The following is a 24,091-nucleotide window of genomic DNA, read 5'->3' as shown; positions in this document are numbered from 1 at the left end:
AGCGGTTGATACACACAGCTTACACAAAACAAAGAAAAAGTACACTCCTAATTATCAAGGAGTAAAGTTAATAAAAAATACTCAGAAGGTCACAAGGATATTAGGAACTTGAAGTTTGTTCCTCAATAAATGTAGCTTTAGAAAAAGACTGTAAATGGCTTAATAAACAAAAGTTACTAGAGAGACAATTAACTGTCCTCTATTTCTCTTTAATAATCAAGCAATGAATCTTGGAAAAGGTGGTGTTTAAATAGGGTTAGGTTAGGGGAGGAGTACTTGTCTTAAAGGCATATTGAGTAGCCAAATGCTGACACACTTGTTGCAGCTGTTAGACATGACATCCGATATGTAACAATGTTACCTGAGTCTTGTTCCTCGTGTTCTCAAGTGTCACTGTGAGACTTACAATCGTTCATTGTGGAAATGGAAATCTTCGGACGCTCCGGTCCCATACCTCAATGTCATACCGAAATGAGCTTTTAAATCTCGTAATTTCTCTGACACAGAATAGCAGCAGGTGATGGCGTCTAGTGGTTCCGACGCGCGTTTCGGGACTCCACCCTTTGTCAAGGAATATGCAGGTGTGTCTGTGAGGGGTGCTTTTTGACAGTCAATACTAAACCCTGATTGGGTACTACCAAACACACCTCTCCTACATCACATATCATTCAAAAACCGAGATATTAATACACAGTGTTCAATGCTCAATAGTGGATTCACACAAAAGCCTCCGAATATTACACAATGTATCTTATAGCTTGAAAGAAAAAAAAGAAGAGAAAAGGAAAAAAGAAAAAATATTGCAAGAAATATCTACACTTTGATTTTTTTACATAGAGCTTATTTCTATTTTTAAAGAGATTGAACCAAACTTATTAGTATACACAGAAATGTGGATACCTATTTATACATAGTTTGTTTCTATTCTTAAAGGGACCCAACCCAACTTATTCATGTATACAGCAATAGGGATACCTCAATAGTATATTAGAAACAGTTAGATTAAAGGAAATGTATAAATTACCAACTACATGGTGACATCAAATTGATCACAGAGAATATCTTATATGGATTCAAGCAAAACTGTTTAGTACGTCAACTGCAATATATAATCTAAATAAATCTATATCTATAAACCAGTTTATTGAATCTTTTTTTGCTTTTTTCATTTTTTTGGTGCAGGTGGTGACGGTTATCACCCCCTTGGGGCGCCTGGGGGGGTGTAGAACTTTTGTATAATAGTGTGTGAATAGATATAATCAGTCTATTTAGTTATAAGCTGTGAACAGATGATGTGTGAATACATAAGTTTTGCTATTTGATAAATTGTGATTTTTTCATAACTCAATTGAGTGGATTCACATGGTGGTTGGGGTTTGTGTGAATGAGAATGGATATTAATTTTTGAACCCTTTCAGATGATGAATTTGATTATTTCTGGAAAATTATAAATTAAAATACATTCATGATATCGTTTGCTGGGATTTATTATATTGATATTTATTAGAGTAAGAGACCAGACTCTATCCCGTGCATGAGCACACTATATGCTAGATTTTGTGTGTAAGGGTAGTGCTGTCACGTAATATTATTATTGATTATTGATATTGGTCTGTGACTTGCACACCATTATTAAATTACTGTTATGGAGGGCTCTAAAATGTTTGCCTTTTCAGATTTGGATGCCTCACGAATAGCTACACTATATGTAGGAAATAGAGATTTCTTAAATATTGAACCTGATAATAAGGAACCTATGAGTTTGGAACAAATGATTAAACAAAAAATTGTATATGACCTTCATTCGATCACTTTGTCTGGAGCCAAAACAATTCTAATTGAAAAGGTAACATCTATTATCACAAATAGCTGTGTAAAGACTTTTATAAACTTTCTCTATTCAATTAGACTTGATATTCACATCTGTTTTGTTTTTTTTTAGTTTGGGGTAAAGTTGATTACAAAGTAACATTAATTTAAATCCTTTACCTAAAACTACTATTTAATTGCAACAAAATTAGTTTTCAAACAACTTAAATTAGCTGTATTATTTCCCCTGTAGGACTTTGACTAAAGTCTGTCATGGACTTGAAATTCTATTTTTAATTGAATAACAAATGTTATTTTTAATTAAACATTGAATGTACAGTTGTAGATTACTAAATACACCTTGAAAGATGTAAAGGCAATAAAAATACACTTTGCTAACATTTATCTTTTTTTGAGTCCTTCAAAAAAAAAAACACCCATTTTTGTAGAGATGTTATGTTAGATTTTTATCTAATTATTTTAATTTCTTCTTTTTTTTTGCTGTTTTTTTCACATTTAATATCGCTCCAATTAATTAGAAAACCTTAAATGCAAATACGATTGCAAAACAAAAATGGTCTACGGTATTACACCATTTTATTGTAGCACTATTGCTTGCAAATAACAATGGGTCAGATTACGAGTGCGATAAGATATAAGGGTGCGCTAAGAATATATAGAGCAGGGGCAAGCCTCTCCTAGTAGGAGTCTCCTAGTGAAGAACAAGCGTGTGTATAGGAGGGCGCTAGAAGCAGTCCCCTAAGGAGGAAATATGAATATTTAATACAATATAAATAAATCAAGTTATTTATTAAAATTCTTTAAAAAATATATAAAAAAAAGATTACGAGTGGAATGCTAACATTTGTGTGTGAGCGATAGCCGGTTATCACGTTTTTTTTGCGCGCACGTTTAATTGCACTCGTATTACTATTTGAAAGTAAATGCGAATACGTAAGTGGAATCGCAATTTACACTATAACGATTAATGCGTCCTCAGAGCTATGGTTGACTATTTTGTGAAATAAAAAAGTTACACAAAACAAATCAAAAATACATTACAAAGTACTCTTACAATCATACTAAGAATATCTAATAAAAATATTTAAAAAAAATATTGCACAATAAAGCTATAAAGGCTTAAAGATATGAGATCTCATATGTTAGCAAAAATAAAGACAGGCAAAGGGCTTAAAGATTGAGATACATACATATTTATGTTTAAACTTTTATTTATATCTAACAATAAATATCAAACCTAATTGATACATATCATCTTGCCTCTCAGGGCAAAAAAAAGAAGAGCAATAAAAATAAACATGGATATTTAACATGTAAATTGAAGAGACAATAAAAAAGACAAATTTGAATACAATGACAAAAATCTTCCTAATAATCATCTAGTCCTTAATTATGATCTTATGTTACTGTCAATAAAGTCTCAGCAATGTTATTTTCACATAACAACTTTGTTAGTGTTTTATTATTTAAACTCAACCAAATAAACAAAAACAAAAAAACTTAAAAAATAAAAATAAAATCCTTCACCTATTTTCCCCCCATCTCTCCTCCAAAATCCTGCAAAGCAAGAATATTCCCCTCCTAGGATCGCATTAGTTACATAATTTGTATATCGGAAAGGTTGTGTTTTATTTCTCTGTACTTCAATTTAATATCCTTATTTATTTCTATAGCACATTGTTCTAATACCATATAGTTAAACATTTTTCTGATAAATTCTGTAATAGAGGGATTTTTTTTTCGAGATCCATTTATTCAATATCAAATATCTCTCTATTATTAGTACTGTATCTATAAACTTTGCTCTTTATATCTGCAATTTTTGGGAGAAGAAAGACCACTGTCTCCTGTTTTATTTTAATGTTTTTACCTAATATTTTTTATGTCCCAAAACTAATCTTGCTCCAGAACTGAATATATAGACCAGAAATAATACAAGATTTCAGCCGAGTATTTTTTCCCCCCATCAATGCAAAACTGAAGGGGTAAGACATGTTTGGTGAATTAGGTTCATATATGCCTCTCTATAATCCTAGCAACTTCTTTAAATTATTGTATAAATCTTTAGTTTTCTTAGCTAAAGTAGTTCTGACTTATTTGTGTTAACTTTATATCCAGAAAAGGATCAATATTTGTTAATATCCTCAATCAATGTAGGGATATTTTTCTTTGTGTTTCTTAAAAAGATCAGAACTTCATCTGCATAAAGGAGAATTTTAACGTAAGCTTCTTTGCAGAGGACTCCTTGATGCATTTTGAAAGCTAGAGATTCAATAGATAAGTTATATAAGAGTGGGGATAAAGGACACCCCTGTCTTGCCCCTCTTTCCAGTTTAATTTCAGGGGTACACATTTAATTTACTAATATCAAAGAAATTGGGCAATTATGTATAGCTTTTATATAATATGTAAAATAACCTACAAAACCAAATCATTTCAATTATGTAAACAAATGGCCCCATTGGACAGCATCAAAAGCCTTTTCGGCATCTATAGTTATCATTATTACATCTGTTGAAATCTCCTTATCTTTTTGTTCTTTCAGATTAAAAAAATATTCCAATACTGTACATGCTACATGAATCCGGGCTGGCTCTCATGTATCAGCCCCCACTTCCCCAAGACCACCTTAAACGTTCTGCCATTATTTTTGTGAGGATCTTATAATCTATACAAAAACAACAACACTTGATTACTGCGCTAACTGTTTGCACCTCTATGTTATAATTCAATCAAGTATATAGTGAATACCTTTATTCAAAGAATAATCTAAGTTAAATTTATTTATTCATATCCAACATTCACTATTCATATGTATATTATATGGAATTGATACAATCTATATACACAAACGAAAAAGCTGATAGCCTTAATAGTATACATGTAAATAGATACAATTAGTTACAGTATTTAAAATCTGTCATTGCAATAACCACTTACTTCACGGCTCTTGGAGTATGATAGAAACAAGTATAGGTGAACTTAATCCCTCTGGGAATTAACTCGTCCTCCAGTTGATCACTCCTGTACGGCTGAGTCCGTGGTGCTGCTACTTCTCCCAGGGCACTAAGGGGTGCACCGACAAAAAAATACAACTGGAATGACAGAACACAGAGCGCATCCATGACTCAAGGTGAATCTTTACAAAATGTTATTGTGAGCTAAAAATGATTGCACTTACAAGAAGTACGGAAATATCATGCCTTGATACAACAAAGACGTCCTTAGAATGACTCGGCGTAATGCGTGTTTACAGCTTTTGGACTAGAGACTTCCTGTCTCGACTTCAGTTAGTTCCCGGTGCGGTGCTGTCACTACGAGTTTGCTCTTATCAATATCCGGCTTCTCCACCTCTTACGGAAATACAGACGTGCCCTCCTTACGTCTACGCTTTCGTCCTGCTTACTCAGACTTTGTCAAGACTTTGAAGGCTGCTCCTGCCTCTTGAAAGGGAGTCATCTGGGTGCCTCTTCTGTCTGTTCTACAATCTGTGTAGGGTTAAAAAGTTTTTTCTGTGTGTAGAAGTCACTGATTTCCGTATAATTTCAGGTGGACCAGTCAGAGTCGTATATGTTTGGGAGGCCGGTAAATAGTCCTTTGAGACTATGTATGGGTGAAGGGTGTGGTGCAATCTCCTTATGGTGCCTAAGTGTATGCCAGGTATGGAAGTTCCCTTGAATTATGTATTTTGTGAGTTGAAGGTCCATCAGTCTGTGCTTAGGGGTCCATATGAAATGCCCTAACTTTACACCTCTGGGAAGTAGGGCCGTTTCGAGTCGGAACCATCCTGGGGCTTCTGATTTATTGCTCCATCCCGCTATGTAGTTTAGTCTGGTGGCATCATGATACAAGTAGATATTGGGGAAAGCAATGCCTCCCCTGGAGTATGGGAATTGTAAGATGCAATTAGCAATTCTCTGTTTCTTACCTTTCCATATATATTGTAAAGTGCCATAAAACATGTTGAGATCTGTGCATAATGTAAAAGGGCTAATTAAGTAAAAATAGTTTGCATAAAAAATTGTTTAAAAATTACTGACAAGTATTTTAACCCCTTAATGACCGAGGACGTGCAGGGTAGGTCCTCAAAAAAAAGGCAGTTAACGCCTGAGGACGTACCCTGCATGTCCTCGGTGTGGATTATTGCAGTGATGCCTCAATATGGAGGCATCCTACAATAACCTTACATGGCCATCCGATGCAGAGAGAGCCACTCTGTGGCCCTCTCTGCACTGGACATCGATGGCCGGTATCGTTGGTGGGTGGGAGCCGACTTGGGAGGCAGGTGGGCGGCCATCGGTGAGCTGTTTAAGGTGGAGGGGGCGGGATCGGGGGCGGAGCCAACGGGGGGGCGCGCCCGGGCGTGCGCACGTGCACGGGGGGCGGCGGGCGGGCGCGTGCACGGGGCAGGAGCGGGTGGGAACCGCTATACTACAGAAAAGTTTAAATACATATGTGGGGCAAAAGGCCACTAATATATAAATAATAAACAAAGTGATTTTGGAGTGGTGGAGGGTTGGTCTTGGGATTTTTTCTAAAAAAAACACAACACTTTTTTCTTAACTGGGTACTGGCAGACAGCTGCCAATACCCAAGATGGCGCCCATTAAGGCAGAGGGGGAGGGTTAGACAGCTGTTTGGTGGGGATCAGTGAGGTTGGGGGCTAAGGGGGAATCCTACACAGCAGCATATGTAAATATGCTAAAAAAAACACACTAAAAAGCCCAAATATACCTTTTATTTTAGTACTGGCAGAGTTTCTGCCAGTACTTAAGATGGCGGGGACAATTGTGGGGTGGGGGAAGGAAGAGAGCTGTTTGGGAGGGATCAGGGGGTCTGATGTTTCAGGTGGGAGGCTGAGCTCTACACTAAAGCTAAAATTAACCCTGCAAGCTCTCTACAAGCTACCTAATTAACCCCTTCACTGCTGGGCATAATTCACGTGTTGGGCGCAGTGGCATTTTGCGGCCTTCTAATTACCAAAAAGCAACACCAAAGCCATATATGTCTGCTATTTCTGAACAAAGGGGATCCCAGAGAAGCATTTACAACCATTTGTGCCATAATTGCACAAGCTGTTTGTAAATAATTTCAGTGAGAAACCTAAAGTTTGTGAAAAAGGGAACGTTTTTTTTTATTTGATCGCATTTGGCGGTGAAATGGTGGCATGAAATATACCAAAATGGGCCTAGATCAATACTTTGGGTTGTCTACTACACTACACTAAAGCTAAAATTAACCCTACAAGCTCTATACAATCTCCCTAATTAACCCCTGCACTGCTGGGCATAATACACGTGTGGTGCGCAGCGGCATTTTGCGGCCTTCTAATTACCAAAAAGCAACACCAAAGCCATATATGTCTGCTATTTCTGAACAAAGGGGATCCCAGAGAAGATTGTTCAACCATTTATGCCATAATTGCACAAGCTGTTTGTAAATAATTTCAGTGAGAAACCAAAAGTTTGTGAAAAAATTTGTGAAAAAGTGAACGATTTTTTGTATTTGATCACATTTGGCGGTGAAATGGTGGCATGAAATATACCAAAATGGGCCTAGATCAATACTTTGGGATGTCTACTAAAAAAATTATATACATGTCAATTGATATTCAGGGATTCCTGAAAGATATCAGTGTCCCAATGTAACTAGCGCTAATTTTGAAAAAAAAAATGGTTTGGAAATAGCAAAGTGCTACTTATATTTATGGTCCTATAACTTGCAAAAAAAGCAAAGAACAAGTAAACATTGGGTATTTCTAAACTCAGGACAAAATTTAGAAACTATTTAGCATGGGTGTTTTTTTGTGGTTGTAGATGTGTAACAAATTTTGGGGGTCAAAGTTAGAAAAAGTGTGTTTTTTTCCATTTTTTCCTCATATTTTATATTTTTTTATAGTAAATTATAAGATATGATGAAAATAATGGTATCTTTAGAAAGTGCATTTAATGGCGAGAAAAACGGTATATAATATGTGTGGGTACAGTAAATGAGTAAGAGGAAAATTGCAGCTAAACACAAACACCGCAGAAATGTAAAAATAGCCTTGGTCCCAAACGGACAGAAAATGGAAAAGTGCTGTGGTCATTAAGGGGTTAAAGTAATTTTCAAAAATAAGCAAAATGACTTACATAGCTGTGTTTTCTGGAGTAGATCAATCCACCCCATTATCAGTGTTTAACATCAGAAACATAGGCAATGTCTTTTAACTGAGTTCACAGCAGCTTATTTGCTTCTAGGCTTGCTCCAGCAGATAATGACCGTTAAAGTCTTGTATTCTACCATATCAATGGTGGATATAGATGCAGCCATAAAAAGAATTGTGTGGGGGGAGTTAGAGCTGCACAATTTGGACACTTAAAAGAAAGTGTTAATGGCAAGGCACTGCAGTATAAATTTGCAGGTAAAGTAATTAAAGTACATATTATTATATTTTGTCTATATCCCAACGTGTTTTATGTCCCTTTAAGAACAAGGAATGTAGTTGGGATAAGTATGATTTGGGAATCGTAAGTGGGATGCATTTAAATAAATACAGGACTTTGGGTAAAATAGAATTTTTAAGGGTAGCAATACGTCCCATCCATGAAATGTCCTTATAGTCCCATCTATTAAGTAGCTTTTTAACATCAATGATCAATGGATCAAAATTGCTCTGAATTACTTCAGAGGTCTCTGGGCCTAATAGGACTCCCAAATGTTTAAATATATCAGTCCTCCACTTGAACCGAAAGCAGCTGTTGAGACCTCCGCCTCTGCGCATCCACCGACCAATCCGCCTCCGCTGGTAGGAAGATAGAAGATGCCGGTCCCACGATATAGGAAGATGGAGCCGTCTATTTGTAATGTAAGGTTTTTATTAGTAATGTTAGGTTTTTTTTTTGGTTTTTTTAACAAGTAATGTTAGGTTTTTATTTAGTTTAAGCTTAGGTATTATTTTTATTTCACATGTAAGTTTGTATTTATTTTAACTAGGTAGTTAGTAAATAGTAATATTGTAACTAGCTTAGGTTTTATTTTAATTTCACAGGTAAGTTTGTATTTATTTTTAAATAGGTAGTTAATAATTGTAACTTTGCTTTAGGTGTTTTTTAATTATGTTAAAGTTAGGGGGTGTTAGGTTTAGGGGTAATTAGTTTAATAGAATTTATAGAAGTTTAATAGAATTTAATAGAATAATGAATATGAATAAATAATGGATCTGAAGTAACCAATAGATCCGAATAAACCTATGGATCTGAAAAACGATTTAACTTAACATAACTAATTTGCCCAAACTAAATTCTTTTTATAACTTAACTAATTTTCCGAAAAGAAATTATTTATTATTTATGAAAACAAAACAAAACTAAATAACAAATTTTGCTGTGCACATGTCTACTCTCATTATTTCTATGGAAAACATCTCGCCACTCACAGGGACAGACACTTTTATTTGATAGAATTTAGCAAGGGTTGCCCTGTGAGTGTTGGCGTGGAAAATCCCGTCTAGACTGGCACATTTTTTAGAATTAGCCCCTATGTCAGGCTCTCACCCCACACAACTTGATGATGTACTAATCATTCTCATATTGCTGGTGATCGATCACTGGTGCTTTGCTTTAGCATTTGCGGCAAAAAAAAACATAAATAGTACTTAAAGGGATATGAAACACAATTTTTTTTCTTTTATGATCCAGATAGAGCCTGCCATTTTAAACTACTTTCAAATTTAGTTCTATTGTCAAATTTCATTCTCTTGGTAACCTTTGTTGAAGACGCAGCAAAGTATTACTGGAATCTAGCTGAATACAGGTGAACTAATGATAAAAGATATGTATGTGCATCCACCAATCAGTAGCTATCTCCCAGGAGGCTGCTAAGCCTACTTACTTAAAAATGAATACCAAGAGAATAAAGCAAATTACTTAATAGAAGAGAATTGAAAAGTTCTTCAAAATTGCATAATCAAACGGAATCATAAAAGTTTAATTGTTACTGTACTGTCCTTTTAAATATTAGGCTGACAAAGATTTGTATACAAATATTATTGTATAAATAGGCAACAGTGCGCTGTAATTTGGCTTGAGAAACACTACTCTAATTTATAACCCGAAGTATTGAAAGTGACATTAAACGCAAAATAAATGCTAGATAAATTAATGTGTTCAGAGATTAGCAAAGTATGTAGCTGCATTTAAAAAAACTGCAATGTATTAGTTGTTTAAATATTGAAGAAATTAGTTTTAGTGTCTATAAATTCATGTTGAAACCTGAGTTTTCCTTGTCTTATCTCTTCTACTGAGGCTAATTAGTGATGGTCATATAAAGGGTTTGCTAAAGTGTTTAAACAATGGTTGTGTTGAATGTAGTGTTGTTAAAAGACTTTAAACCTTGTGAGATTATTTTATCAGCTCATTTATAACTGTTAGTAATTGGCCTTGGCAGGGGATACCAGAAAAAAAAACAAATTTAAAGGGACATGAAATCCAACATTTTTCTTTTATGATTAACATGCAATTTGAAAGAACTTTCTAATTCTATTATCAAAATGTATTTGATCTATTGGTGTCTTTTGTTTAAAAATCAGAAAAATAAGCTGAGGAGCGTGCACATATCTGGAACACTATATGGCAGCAGTTTTGCAAGAATGTTATCCATTTGCAGGAGCACTAGATAGCAGCGATATTTCCTGCCATGTAGTGCTCTAGACCAGGGATAGGCAAGGTGTCCGTATACGGACACTGTTGTCCGTGACTGGTCCCTGCAGTGTCCGCGACCCGTTTTGTGGAGGGAGGAGTAGGACAGATGAATGCTGGTCCTCACTCCTCCTTGACCCAAGCGGCGCCACGCTTAGTAGCGGGAAAGTGAGGGAAGAAGGAAGCTGTCTGCAGTCAACTAACCGTGAGTCGTAACCCATCCCAATTCCTTGATCTGTGCGGCAGCGTGATGCCGGTGTATGTGTGTAGAAGACAGCTGCCTACTCTGACAAACCTTACATAACCAACCATGATGATCATGCAATTAACTCCAATGTGGGTGGGTTTGGTCAGGAGTTGCAGACTCTCAATATAACCCCCAAAAAATAAAAGGTAAAACCACAAGCAATCTTTATATAAATGTTATTTTAAACTTGTTTGATTAGATAACTAATTTGTACTTGTGGAACTAGACCAGGGGCGTCCAACGTGCAGCCCATTTGACAGCAAAGTGTCGCTTTCCTGACTTATAGAAACATAGAATATGTCGGCAGATAGGAACCATTCGGCCTATCTAGTCTGCCCAATTTTCTGAATAATTTTATTAGTTCCTCGCCTTATCTTAGATCTAGCATAACCTTAGGTCTATCCCATGCATGTTTAAACTACTTCACTGTCGCTACCAATTCTGCTGGATCGTTATTCCACCATGTATCCACTACCCCCTCTGTAAAGAGTGTTTTTTGATGTTTTTAATTTGAAATGTACCTTGGTGTCCTTCAATAACGTCTGTACTTTGGAAAATGTCCGCCATAGCCTTGGTCTGTGCCTATCACTGCTCTAGACCAGCGGTTGCCAACCAGTGGTCCGTGGACCACTGGTCATCCACGAGAAGATGTTGGTGGTCCATGACACCATCAAGCAGGAATTAATCTTCTCTGATGGTGTCACCCTTGTCGTGCTGCAACTCCCTACAGTGCCTGGCTGGACATCAGTGAAAACCGGAGGAGGAGTTAAATTACAATTACAAACTGCGCAACTTGCATAGCTAGATTGTATATTTAACTCCTCCTGCCCGGCCTGCTGTTCAGTGAGTTTGATATAGTCTTGGCTTGAAAATATGGAATTATAGTATATAAAAAAAGAAAATCTTAAAAAAAAAATCTCTCTTATATTTCATTTATTTTCTTCCCTTTACCTGTCACTTTGTAGTAGTTTTCCTAATTCCTTCAGATGGACTTACATCACTGTCTTCCTCCCCTCCATTTCTTTTTTTTTTTTATTAAATATTAATTATTTTTCATTCTAATAATTTTCCAGCACACAAATCCATTCCACCTGAATTCCAGTAATTGCCATCCAGCAGATCAGCCATATCCCACCAGTATTATAGTAATTGCCAGCAACATCAGTCGTGGTTAGCTCACATCCATATTGAGAGCTTTCTGATATAAACTTAATTTATTACTCCAATGTCTGTCCATGATCATAAGTAGTTTTTAATAATTCCTAACTGGGGAGGTAACTTGGAAGTATTTTGGTCCTTTTAAACATAATTCTTTTTCCTTACTTTCTACCTCTGTTTCCAGCTCAAAAGTTGGCACTCACCCTTCATCTGTCATTTGGAATTATTGTCTAAGTTCTGTCATTCAGTTGGTTAATTAAAAAAAAAAATTCTTAAAAATGTGTAAATATGTACATAATGTAAACTTAGCTATGGTAATACTAGTTATGTACAGTATGTGTGTGTATATATACTGTGTGTGTGTGTGTGTGTGTATATATACTGTGTGTGTGTGTGTGTGTATATATACTGTGTGTGTGTGTGTATATATACTGTGTGTGTGTGTGTGTGTGTATATATACTGTGTGTGTGTGTGTGTGTATATATACTGTGTGTGTGTGTGTGTGTGTGTGTGTGTGTGTATATATACTGTGTGTGTGTGTGTGTGTGTATATATACTGTGTGTGTGTGTGTATATATACTGTGTGTGTGTGTGTGTGTGTATATATACTGTGTGTGTGTGTGTGTGTGTGTGTGTGTATATATACTGTGTGTGTGTGTGTGTGTATATATACTGTGTGTGTGTGTATATATATACTGTGTGTGTGTGTGTGTATATATATATACAGTATATTTAAAAAAAAAAAAATTTAAAAAAATAAATTCATGTTAGTGGTCCAAGGAATTCAAAATTGTGAGTTTAGTAATCCCTGAGGTCCGACAACTACATAGGTATTTCTTCAACACAGAATATCAGGGGAATGAAGCAAATTTGAAAATAGGAGTAAAGTGGAAAGTTGTTTTAAAATTGTATGTTCTGTTTGAATCACAAAAGAAAATATTTGGGTTTCATATCTGTTTAAAATCTAAGATAAATAAGTTTAAAAATGCCAGCACCTATTATTTTAGAGAAACACAGGGGAACTAGAATGCCCACAATTTTATAAACTAAATTACAGTAAATGAGACTAAATAAATAATAAAAAATCTATTCAAGTTTTTATGACATGTTTAAACTTTTTATATTAGCTCAATATGTTAATCTAAGATACAGAAGTGATGCATAATATGAAAAGTGAATTAGTGGATATTTTTTGTCAGTGTGTGTTTTTGTAGATGCTGATAATGACATTCTGAATGTCCCAGGTCACTGTACTCAAGAAATCAAACAAAATGTAACTTTTAAAGAAATGAGGTGAATGTAAACTTTGCAATATATATGTAATACAACTTTGTTTTACTACTAAAGCTCCTAAAGAAAGAGGAAACGCTTATCTGTCAATACAACAGTAACTGTCACTCATATCAGAACTGCCTGCCATGAGCCCATATCACTACTAATCCTAATGCTGGATGTGCACAGTGTAATGTGCAGAGATAAAGCAGAAGATTTCTGTGCTGATGTCATCTAATGAGGCTAAAAACAAATATTGCTTGTCACCCATACCATAGCCTTTTTTCCCCTCTTTTTCTTTAACTGTTCCTGCACTGGGTTGCCAAGGTAATGAATAAGCTTCTCTAGACAGGGGAGCTGCAAATCACACTCCCTCTGTAGCATATGATCCTGGCTGCTTGTGATGACAAAGACAAGGTTGTCCTCATTGTTAAAAGCTTTAGCTACAAAAGTTGCTAGATAGGATACAAGACAGTTTATATACAGTAGATCTTTTTTTTTAAATAGTCCTTTTTTATTTTAGAGTGCAGTGTCTCTTTAATTGGAATGATGAGGAAACAAAAAGTCAGCATCCACTGCTGTTTGATCAGGATGGATCTGTAGCCTGCAGAGGCTGAGAACAGCTGCTGGAGAGCTGCCTAGTGCCAGGGAGGATGCAGTATGCGTGGGAGTAAGAGGACAGACCCCACTCTCCCTGCCAGCAAATAGGTAAACGTGGGAAAAGGGGCGGGGCTTTGCACAACACAGCTATTTTGTGGCACAGCAGCACAAGCAAGGGGCAGCCAGGGTCCTGACGTCATTGTGTGGGGGCGGCACGGTGCGGGGGCGGGAGGGGCTGCTTCAGCTTGGAGAGCTTTGCATTGAATCAGCCCGGCGGGAGGCTGCTGCCACCTCTGCTTCAGCATCTTGTATCACAGAAAGCTGCATACTGCAGCCTTAGTTACTGCTGCTTCCCAGGGCTCATACAGGCAGCAAATACATAGATCTTCCTATAGAGCTCAGATTGGCATTTGTTCTCACTTCTCTTTATTTTTGTACTTCTGCACTGGGTATTGAGTGTCCACTCCACAGAGGACCAGGGCTGGCACCTGCCTTGCTCCCCCAGAGATGCACCTGTATGGAGGTGAAAGAGGATGATCCCAGACTGTCTGGATTGGATAACCTGGTTGCACATTTCTGCTTCTTTCTGAATCCTGTTATTGCCAGCAGACATGTAATAAGGCAACGCTGGCTGCTTTGTAGGATCTCACTATCACGTGCCCCATCCAACTAATGCACTGGGAAATTGGCCTTTTTCTATAGCTCTTTTTTTGTATTGAGAGGATTGGATTGGTGACATGTGTTTTGTAAGCCTCTGTTACTTCTCAGCTTATGGGGAAATATGCTATATCTACACCTGAAGGACGTCTGCTAGATACCATGGTCTGGTGCTGCTAAGTCCAAGTGTCTCTTCCTAAAAGTGCGGAGCCCATATCCTTAGGAATATCCCGTGCAGAGCTCTGATGGGCAATTTATCATCCATCCAATGTGAGTATCTGCCTGCTTATTATAGACCAAGTTCCCCCTGCCAGAATGACATGGGCTCCAGGTAAATTCTATATCTAAGGTCATCTAAGGCTTTAGTCTGGCTGTGAAGAAGAAACTTTAATTACAATGATGTTTTGGGAAGACTCTGTACTAATTACATCTTAATTGTAGCATTGTGTTTAACCCTTCAGTTGCCAAAGAGGAGGTTTTGTTACAGCACTGTGGCAGCCAGAGAGTTAATTAGCGAGTCAGTGATAGGATTTGTTTTTCTTACATTTGCAGTGCTACAGCAATTGGAAAAAAAAATGTATAAGCTCAATGTCTTTTTATGTTTGTGATGTGTGATGCTTTGTTTTATTCAAATAGTTATTAATATATTTACATTATTTTGTCAGCTGGTGCAACAAAAAACTATTAATGATGTTTGTGTATATAATCATGCAGACTATTTCTTTATATTTATTACAACAACCAATTAAGAAAGGGTTATGGTGATTTGTCCTTACATTGGAATCTATACAAATTAAAGGGACACTGAACCCATTTTCTTTCATGATTCAGATAGAGCATGCAATTTTAAGCAACTTTCTAATTTACTCCTATTATCAAATTGTCTTCATTCTCTTGCTATCTTTATTTGAAAAAAAAGGCATCTAAGCTTTTTTTTTTTAGGTTTAGAACTCTGGACAGCCCTTTTTTAGTGGTGGATGAATTTATCCACCAATTAGCAAGGACAACCCAGGTTGTTCACCAAAAATGGGCCGGCGTCTAAACTTACATTCTTGCATTTCAAATAAAGATACCAAGAGAATGAAGAACATTTGATGATAGGAGTAAATTAGAAAGATGCTTAAAATGTCATGCTCTATCTGAATCACAAAAGAAAAATAAAATTGGTTCAGTGTCCCTTTAAGCTTATATGTTTTTTAGGATTTCTGTGTGTGTGAGTGTGTGTGTATATATATATATATATATATATATATATATATATATATATATATATATATATATATATACATACATACACACACACATCTATCTCTATACACACACATACATTGGTTTATTGTATAGAAATATGTCATATTAGTCCCTGCTATCAGTCTGATCTGTGCTGGATGTTTGTAGATGAGTTAAAGTCACTTGTTTTATTATCCCCATGACTTTGGATATCACAGTAGATGATACTATTTGTTGTGGAGGTCTGGAAAATAGATTTTACAGTGATGATTTTTATAAGGCAGATGTATAGTGAGCTCAGGATAATATCAAGCATCTTCACACCTGCCCCCTCCCTGATACCTTGGCTGCTTTAGTTAGTAGAAAGTGACCTGCTACTTGACTCCCACTGGGCCTTTGTTTCTAAATCTGGAATGAAGATTTAGGAAATCAATGTGTTTGCAGAACCAAAGTGATTAATCGTGCGCCTCTCTCAGACTGCAGATTTACCATACTTCTTATATGTGGTGTGCAGAGCAATGTGCAAGGTATTATTATTCTGTGCATTTTAGTGCTTGTAGAAACATTCCATTGGAATTCTAGAGCCGTCATTTTAATGCTGGATCATTTCACAATAATGTACACAACTATTTAAATTGTATTTACAAACATATTTATTTGTTGATGGTTTTAATAAAAATCAGTTTGCAAATCAAAAAAACAAATGTTGCATTGAATAACATGGCTATGCTTTTATTTGCTGTTACAAAATATATACAATTTGTTTGGATTCTTGTATATTTTTTACTACAGTAGCTATCAAATGTATACCAGGGTCAGCAATAATATTGAGAGCTGTGCAAGGTTTTTTTTTATTTTTTAAATCAGCTTTTATTAACGTTCCAAAAATAACAAAAACAAATAAATATACATAGGCATGAAAATCAGAGTACAATAGTCTATTACACTTGATTAATCGGAATCATTCAAGGTTTAAGGGGTTTTATATAAATATAGTTTGAATAATAAAAGAATAAAGTTAGAAATTAGAAGTGAAATTTGGAACCACAGCTCCTTGGCTCTCTGGGGTTAGTGAATACTTATTTGTTAGTGTTGTAGATACACATTATTAAAGGGACACTAAACCCAAATGTTTTCTTTCATGATTCAGATAGAGTATGCAATTTTAAGCAACTTTCTAATTTACTCCTATTATAGATTTTTCTTTGTTCTCTTGCTATCTTTATTTAAAAAGCAGGAATGTGATGCATAGGAGCTGGCCCATTTTTGGTTGAGAACCTGGGTTATGCTTGCTTATTGGTGGGTAAATGTAAGCCTCTAATAAGAAAGCGCTATCCATGGTGCTGAACCTAAAATGGGCTGGCTGCTAAGATTTAGATTCCTGCTTTTAATATAAAGATAGCAAGAGAACAAAGAAAAATTGATGATAGGAGTAAATTAAAAAGTTGCTTAACATTTCATACTCTATCTGAATCATGAAAGAAAAAATGTGGGTTTAGTGTCCCTTTAATAATAGAAAATTACATCTGATATCAAAAATATCTGTTTCTCCAAAGTAACAAATTTCAGTTGTAGATTATGGATAATTGATGCAGTATTGGCTTTTTCTGCATTGTTTTATAAAACTTTATAAATGGCCACTGTATTAAATGGACATAACCTTTATTTATTTCTTTGTTGCAGATAAAATGATGTATCTAAAATCTGTTTTAATTAAAGAGGCCTTTTAGTGTAATAATTCTAAACTCTAATTCTATAGAGCATAATATTAATTAAGCAAATGCTCATTTTACTGTGCACTTAACCACTACAAAGGGTTAAAAACAAAAAAAGAATATCCTTATCCGTATTTAAACTTTTATTATTATACTTTTAAAGACTTTTCTCTATCTCCCCAGTAGAGTTATCAGAATTGCTGTTTTACTCAAGTTGTGCACAAACGTGTTTCCTGCATATTTGAATATCATTTGAAACAGCTTTAACGCAAAAATATTTTAGCAATGCTGGTCAACTTCCTGAACCATGGGGCCACATATATTTATTTTAGAAGCCTTAAAGGCCTCAGTTAAATGTATGGCTATTAAAATCTCCAATGGTACAAGCCCAATTTTTGGTTAGCTTTCATGGTACCCTCTATCTCCCTCTATGAGTTATTCTCTTTTGAATTGTGGCCACCTTGTTTGCTCACCCACTGTAAATGGCAAGTTCAACTTTTTTCAGGAGCCACAAAAAAAACTTTGGCATACATTCTTATTTATGCTTTTCCCTGGCCGCAAAAAACTAGTGCAGAGGGACACATGTGGTCCACAGACTGCCAGTTGGATTTCCCGGCTCTAAATATAATGCTAGTGGAGTTGAAAGGTGTTGAGTATTCAGCTGGAAAGTCCAGTATTTAACAGACCGTCCAGTAAAATCTTCACAAAAATACTGATCAATAAAATCTCCAGTTTTTTAAAGTCCTCATGTGTTAGCTAAATGTAAAAGGACTCCTGTGTCTCCATGCATTACAAATATGTAACAGAAAGAAGTGAGGGCAGTCAAGGTACAAACAAAAATGATTGATTTACTTGTTACTGTCAACCAAGGCGTAAAATGACTGCTCAGTTGTAAAAAGATTGTCCAGTATTTGTATAGAGGACAGCTGGCCCTAAAAACTACCATTACTTATTGTGTTCAACATGTAGGTAAAGCCTGATTTCAGGGCCCCACGCATTGCAGCTTACCGGCAAAACTCAAGGACAGATAGAAGGGACAATCGCTTGATTCTTCTGAGCAAGTATTTATCTATATGAGTATCCCCATTCATCCTGCAGTTTTAGATACAATCGAGGACAGACTAGAATATGTAATTGGTTTGTTCTTTGCTGTAAAATGTAAATTCCCAATGTATTAGCTTTTTAGATACATAAAAGTGCAAAAATGTAAAAAGAAAATGCTCTAATGTGTCAGAGCATTTTATTAAATTATTTCTTGTGATAACTGTGTTTAACCTCAGTAAAAGGACTAAACACATTATTAAATTCGGTTTCACAGCTGTAAAACTGGTACATAGTTGAACACATCTGGTGAGCCAATAACAGAGTCATATGTCAAGTTACCAAATAGGAGCTAGCTCCCAGTATTTTGTCGCTGTTGCTGAACCTACCTAGTTATGCTTTTCAATAAAGTACACCAAGAGAACAAAATAAATTGAATAAAAGAAGTAAACTGAAAAAATGCATGGTCTGCCAGAACCATGAAAGTTCAATTTTGATTCATGACCATTTAAACTTTTAAAGAGATAGTAAAATCAAAATTAATCTTTCCTGATTCAGATAAAGCAATTTTAAACATTCCAATTTATTTCTTTTATCTAATTTGCTTCTTTCTCTTGATATTCTTTATTGAAAAGCACACCTATGTAGGCTCAGGTTCAGTAATGCACTACTGGGAGCTAGCTGCTGATATACAAATATATGCCTCCTGTCATTGCTACTCCTTAGCCTACCTAAATATGCTTTTCAGCAAAGGATACTAAGAGAACAAAGCAAATGAATGGGAAGGTTGTGTAAAATGACATGCTCTATCTAAATCATGAACGTTTAATTTTGACTTTACTGTCCCTTTAACAAAGAAACCATTGAGGAAGATTTCCACAAGTACAACTAACCCTCTCAGCCTCTTATGATGGAGTATTGCAGAGAAACAGAGATTTTAAAGGCAAGTAAGAACCAGAAGGCCCATCAAGCCTGCGCATATTTTCTTCTGAAATGAAGTCCAGAGCTATTTTCAGGATAGTTGTATCTCTATCCCAGGCAGTGATGATGAATGCCTTCAAATTATTTGTCCTTATCCCAACTATTGGACTTCTATTCTACATAAATGCAGCTTACCCATGAATCTGCTGCACTACAGCTGGAAATCATGATCACATTTTCTGGTGTCACTCGTTTTGTAAAAAATGTCTTTTAGTTCTGGGTTAATGTAAAATGAAAGTCAAAATTAAACGTTCATGGTTCAGACAGAGCATGATGTTAAAATACTCTTCAGTTTACTTTGTTCTTTTGATATCCTTTGTTACAAAGTATACCTAAATAGTCTCAAGAGAAGCAGTACACTACTGTGAACTAGCTGGTTTTGGTGGCTACGCACATAAGTGTCAAAAGAACTGAGATTAGGGGGCAGTTTGCAGAGACTTTTACACAAGGTAATAACAGAGGTAAAAAGTATATTAATATAACAGTGTTAGTTATGCAAAACTGGGGAATGGGTAATAAAGGGATTATCTATCTTTTTAAACAGTAACAATTTTCATGTAGACTGTTCCTTTAAGATACTCGGGTCAATGGCTAATACTCGCAAATTAAACTACATCCTTATAAGTCAAGACTTTACAAGGCAGTAAGTCATGAAATGTGACTTCACTGGATATTTCTGTGGTATGTCAATGTGCTTTGTTATACATTACTTAATTCCTCTTGCCTAAAACTGGTGATTAAAAAAAAAAGATTACCTCTATCATTCACATGACCGCAAAATCCTATAATAATATTTAAAAAATAATGGACTAGATTTACAAAGTGTAATGTACTCTCCACTGAGACATACTGTTTCTAGAATTGTATGTGAATACATAAATAAGTATACCATAATATTTAGATTTATTTGTCTTACATATGAATTCTGCACATTTTTAATGAATCTAGACTATTCTTTACCATAGACTTTTCTTTACTTACTAAATCTATGGAGAAAAAAAGAGCTACAATTAAGTAATTCAAAATTACAATTAACTTGATACGTTCTTGTGAAATTATTAGAAGATTCTATATAGTATTAAAAATGGTTAAAGAGAAACAGAATATTAACACGTATATTGTATCACAAAATGTTACTACAAACTTTCTTTATTAGACAGCAATTGAAGTTTAGAAAGCTTAAAACTGACTTGCAGCACACAGCTCAGTCCACAGCTCAACAGTACTTTAATTTATCAAAGGTAATTGTGTGCATTAACAATGATGGAATTATTAAGCATGTGCAACCGTTCATTTGTTTGTGAATGACGAATATGTATGTGGGTAGCAGTATTTGACTAGGGTTGCCACCTCGGCTGTGTTTTCCTGGACGCTTATGAGTTACGCATGCTGCAGGTGCACAAAGATGAACATGAGTGGCACCCCTGGACAACACACAAATAGGGCGTACATATGCGCCTCTGTCTGCCCCAGCTTGCCTCTGGGGGGCACCAATCCGCTGGCGGTATTCAGCATTGGACGTGAGCGCTATTTTGCACTTGCATGCAACATCGCCCCTGCCGGCGCACAGCCAATCACACGCGGACAGGAGCTGTCAATCTCACCTGTCGGACAAGGCCAGCAAGATTGAAATTGTTGGAGAAGAGGCTAGGAAGCAGTGGTTAGATGACCTCTGCTTGATAAATACTGAGTGCAGGTTCTCTTGTGAGAACCTGCAGTCGTAGCGAGGCGAAGAACTTGATAAATCAAACCCTTAGTGATCCTGTACAGCACTATTCATGTTCCTCCCTGCATACCCTGCAGCATGTGTAAGTATCCAGGAAAACATGGCTAAGGTGGCAACACTACATTCGTCTATTTTCTGTGCCAGATTTATTTGTGTAAAAGTGCAGCACACAAAGATCTGTACTAATGCACTTTCACACAAATAAATCCACCTACGAAAATAGCCAAATGCTGACGCCTGAGGCCATATTCAGTAACAACTAAGCGCTATTTTTATACTGTGCTCTTTTAGATATTTGGGAGTTATGTGTAATTTCCACATATAAAGAATGACATACGATTATTCCAAATGTTTTTTGAAAATGATTGTTTCCGGAACACGTATGTTTTGTATAGATATCTGCAAAATCAGTGGACCCACTCATAGACAGCTGTTTTGTTTCAGCTGTTTTGTTTTCTGAACTGTGATAAACTATGGCAGAATCACTAATTTGCATGCAAGTAATTAATGATGGAATTCAGTCTTAATTAGGATATGGTGGGTACAAAAAATAGGTGAAACAAATTTAACCTTAAAAATCAAGGCAAAGAAATTAATTTATCTCATGAGTAAGATTTATAGTTTGCTTACAACATAGTCTTTTATTGTATTAAGATAGTTTTTTTTAAGTTTGCAAATACTGGGTCATACCTGTATTTCTGTTTATTGCAGATGATAAATTTGCATTTTAGTCATAACTGCAAACTGAAAATCTCATGAAGTCCTTTTTGAGGCAGAATTTGCCTCCCACGCTTGTACCATGAGAGAGAGAGAGAACAAGACACAAATTGCTAGTACTGTCAAGACAGAAAGCCTTAGAACAGTGAAAAACCCAAGAATAATCTTAAACTATAAATTACTGCAGGTCATAAAATGTGAAGCCGTGTTACTTCTGGTCCGCACACCCTTTTTCAGTTTTGTTTTAATTGTTCTACTAATCATCACTCACATAAGGAAATGCATAGAATATAAAGAAAATGCTTGTGAAAGAATGAGCAGTTTATATTCAGTAGACTATATTTTAAAGGGACATTAAACCCTTTGAGATGGTAATATAAAATGATAAATTGTATACATAAAAAAACCCTCTGCAATATACTGTCATTATTTATTTTGTTCCCTTTTCCTGTAATTCTATTCTGAAATTGTGAGCTTTTCAGTTCCTGGTAGAAATGGAAGTGCAGAACACTGTTATATTCCACAAAGCCATTGGGTGCACACTCTAGTTACCGATTTATAACTGTCCCTAATTGGCCATAGCAGAGAAGGTAACCTAAGTTACAACATGGCAGCTCTCATTGTTTTATAGACACTAAGAGGCCCATTTATCAAGCTCCGAATGGAGCTTGAGGGCCCGTGTTTCTGGCGAGCCTGCAGGCTCGCCAGAAACAGCAGTTATGAAGCAGCGGTCTAAAGATCGCTGCTCCATAACCTGTCCGCCTGCTCTGAGTAGGCAGACAGAGATCGCCATAATTCAACCCGATGGTGTACGATCCAGTTGATTGACACCCTCCTGCTGCATGAATCTGAAGGGGGCGGCGTTGCACCAGCAGCTCACAAGAGAGAATACGGAGAGCGTATTGCTCTACGCATTCAGCGAGGTCTGTCGGACCTGATCCGCACTTTCGGATCAGGTCCGACAGACCTTTAATAAATAGGCCTCTAAACCTACACTTGTTTTGTCAATATTCAAACAACTAATGAAACTTTTAAAAATACATCTACAGGTTATTCTCGGACTAATCTTTTCTTTGAATGCATCATTCTATCTAGCATTTACTTAGCGTTTAATGTCCCTTTAAATCAGAATAAATTCAAAATTAAACTTTCATGTTTAGGAGTATGCAGTTTTAAATAACTTTCAAATTTGCTTCTATTATCTAATTTGCTTTGTTTTTTTTGCTATCCTTAGTTGAAAAACATGCCTAGGTAGGCTCATAAGCAGCAATGCATTACTGGAGACTAGCTGCTGAATGGTGTCTGCACATATATGCCTCTTTTCATTGGCTCACCTGATGTGTTCCACTAGTTTCCAGTAGTACATAACTGCTCCTTCAACAAATGATATCAAGAGAATGAAGCAATTTGTTAATATAAAACAATTGTATGCTTTATTTGAAACATGAAAGATAAATGTTGAGTTTCATATCCCTCTAAGTCTACCAGAAACCTCTCTAAATGTGTTTTTGTTGTGCTAGAAGCTTTTTGCAAAACCTATTCCAGTCCATATGAATACCCAATGTTCTCATTTGTTTGACTTTTCATATGATAAATAGGGGGTCATGTGACCCAACTTTTGAAGAACTCTGTTCCTTATAATGTAAGATCTGAGCTGTGTGTTGCTTTATGTTTTGTATAGAAGGTGGTGTATTTGCTAAGTCAATCCAGTTTAATTATTTGAACTTACAGTGGGCTCCATGTACGAAGCAGCGAAAGCTGCTCTGGAGCCCTTGCGGGGTAGGTTCGCATATGCGAGCTTGCTTCCCACAATGTAAGAAGCAGCGGTCATTAGACCGCTACTTCTTACACCTTAACTCCACCTCTGAGGTAGTGAGGGAAAATCACAGAGAGCTCGCTCGCTCTCTGTGATTGACTGCCCCTTCAATCACGCGATTAGTCACGCGAATGAAGGGGCGGGCATTACACACTCCGATGAGTGTGTAATGATACATACGGGCAAGCGGATCAATAGATCCGCTGCCCGTGTGTAGTGAAGGCGGGCAGACAGCTTCATGGGTTTAGAAGCTATCCGTTCGCCTCTTAGTACATGGAGCCCACTGTCTGTTGAATTAAATATTCACCCTTTTTAACAACAATATGATTTATCTGCCATTTCATGTTACCCCTCATTTGAAAGAACAGGGTTTTCTCTATCACATTAGTTGTCTCATGGGTGTGTGGACATGATTCTAACAA

This window comes from Bombina bombina, chromosome 10 (genome assembly GCF_027579735.1).
Source record: "Bombina bombina isolate aBomBom1 chromosome 10, aBomBom1.pri, whole genome shotgun sequence".
Classification (NCBI taxonomy): domain Eukaryota; kingdom Metazoa; phylum Chordata; class Amphibia; order Anura; family Bombinatoridae; genus Bombina; species Bombina bombina.
Note: the sequence above shows the minus strand (reverse complement) of the source record.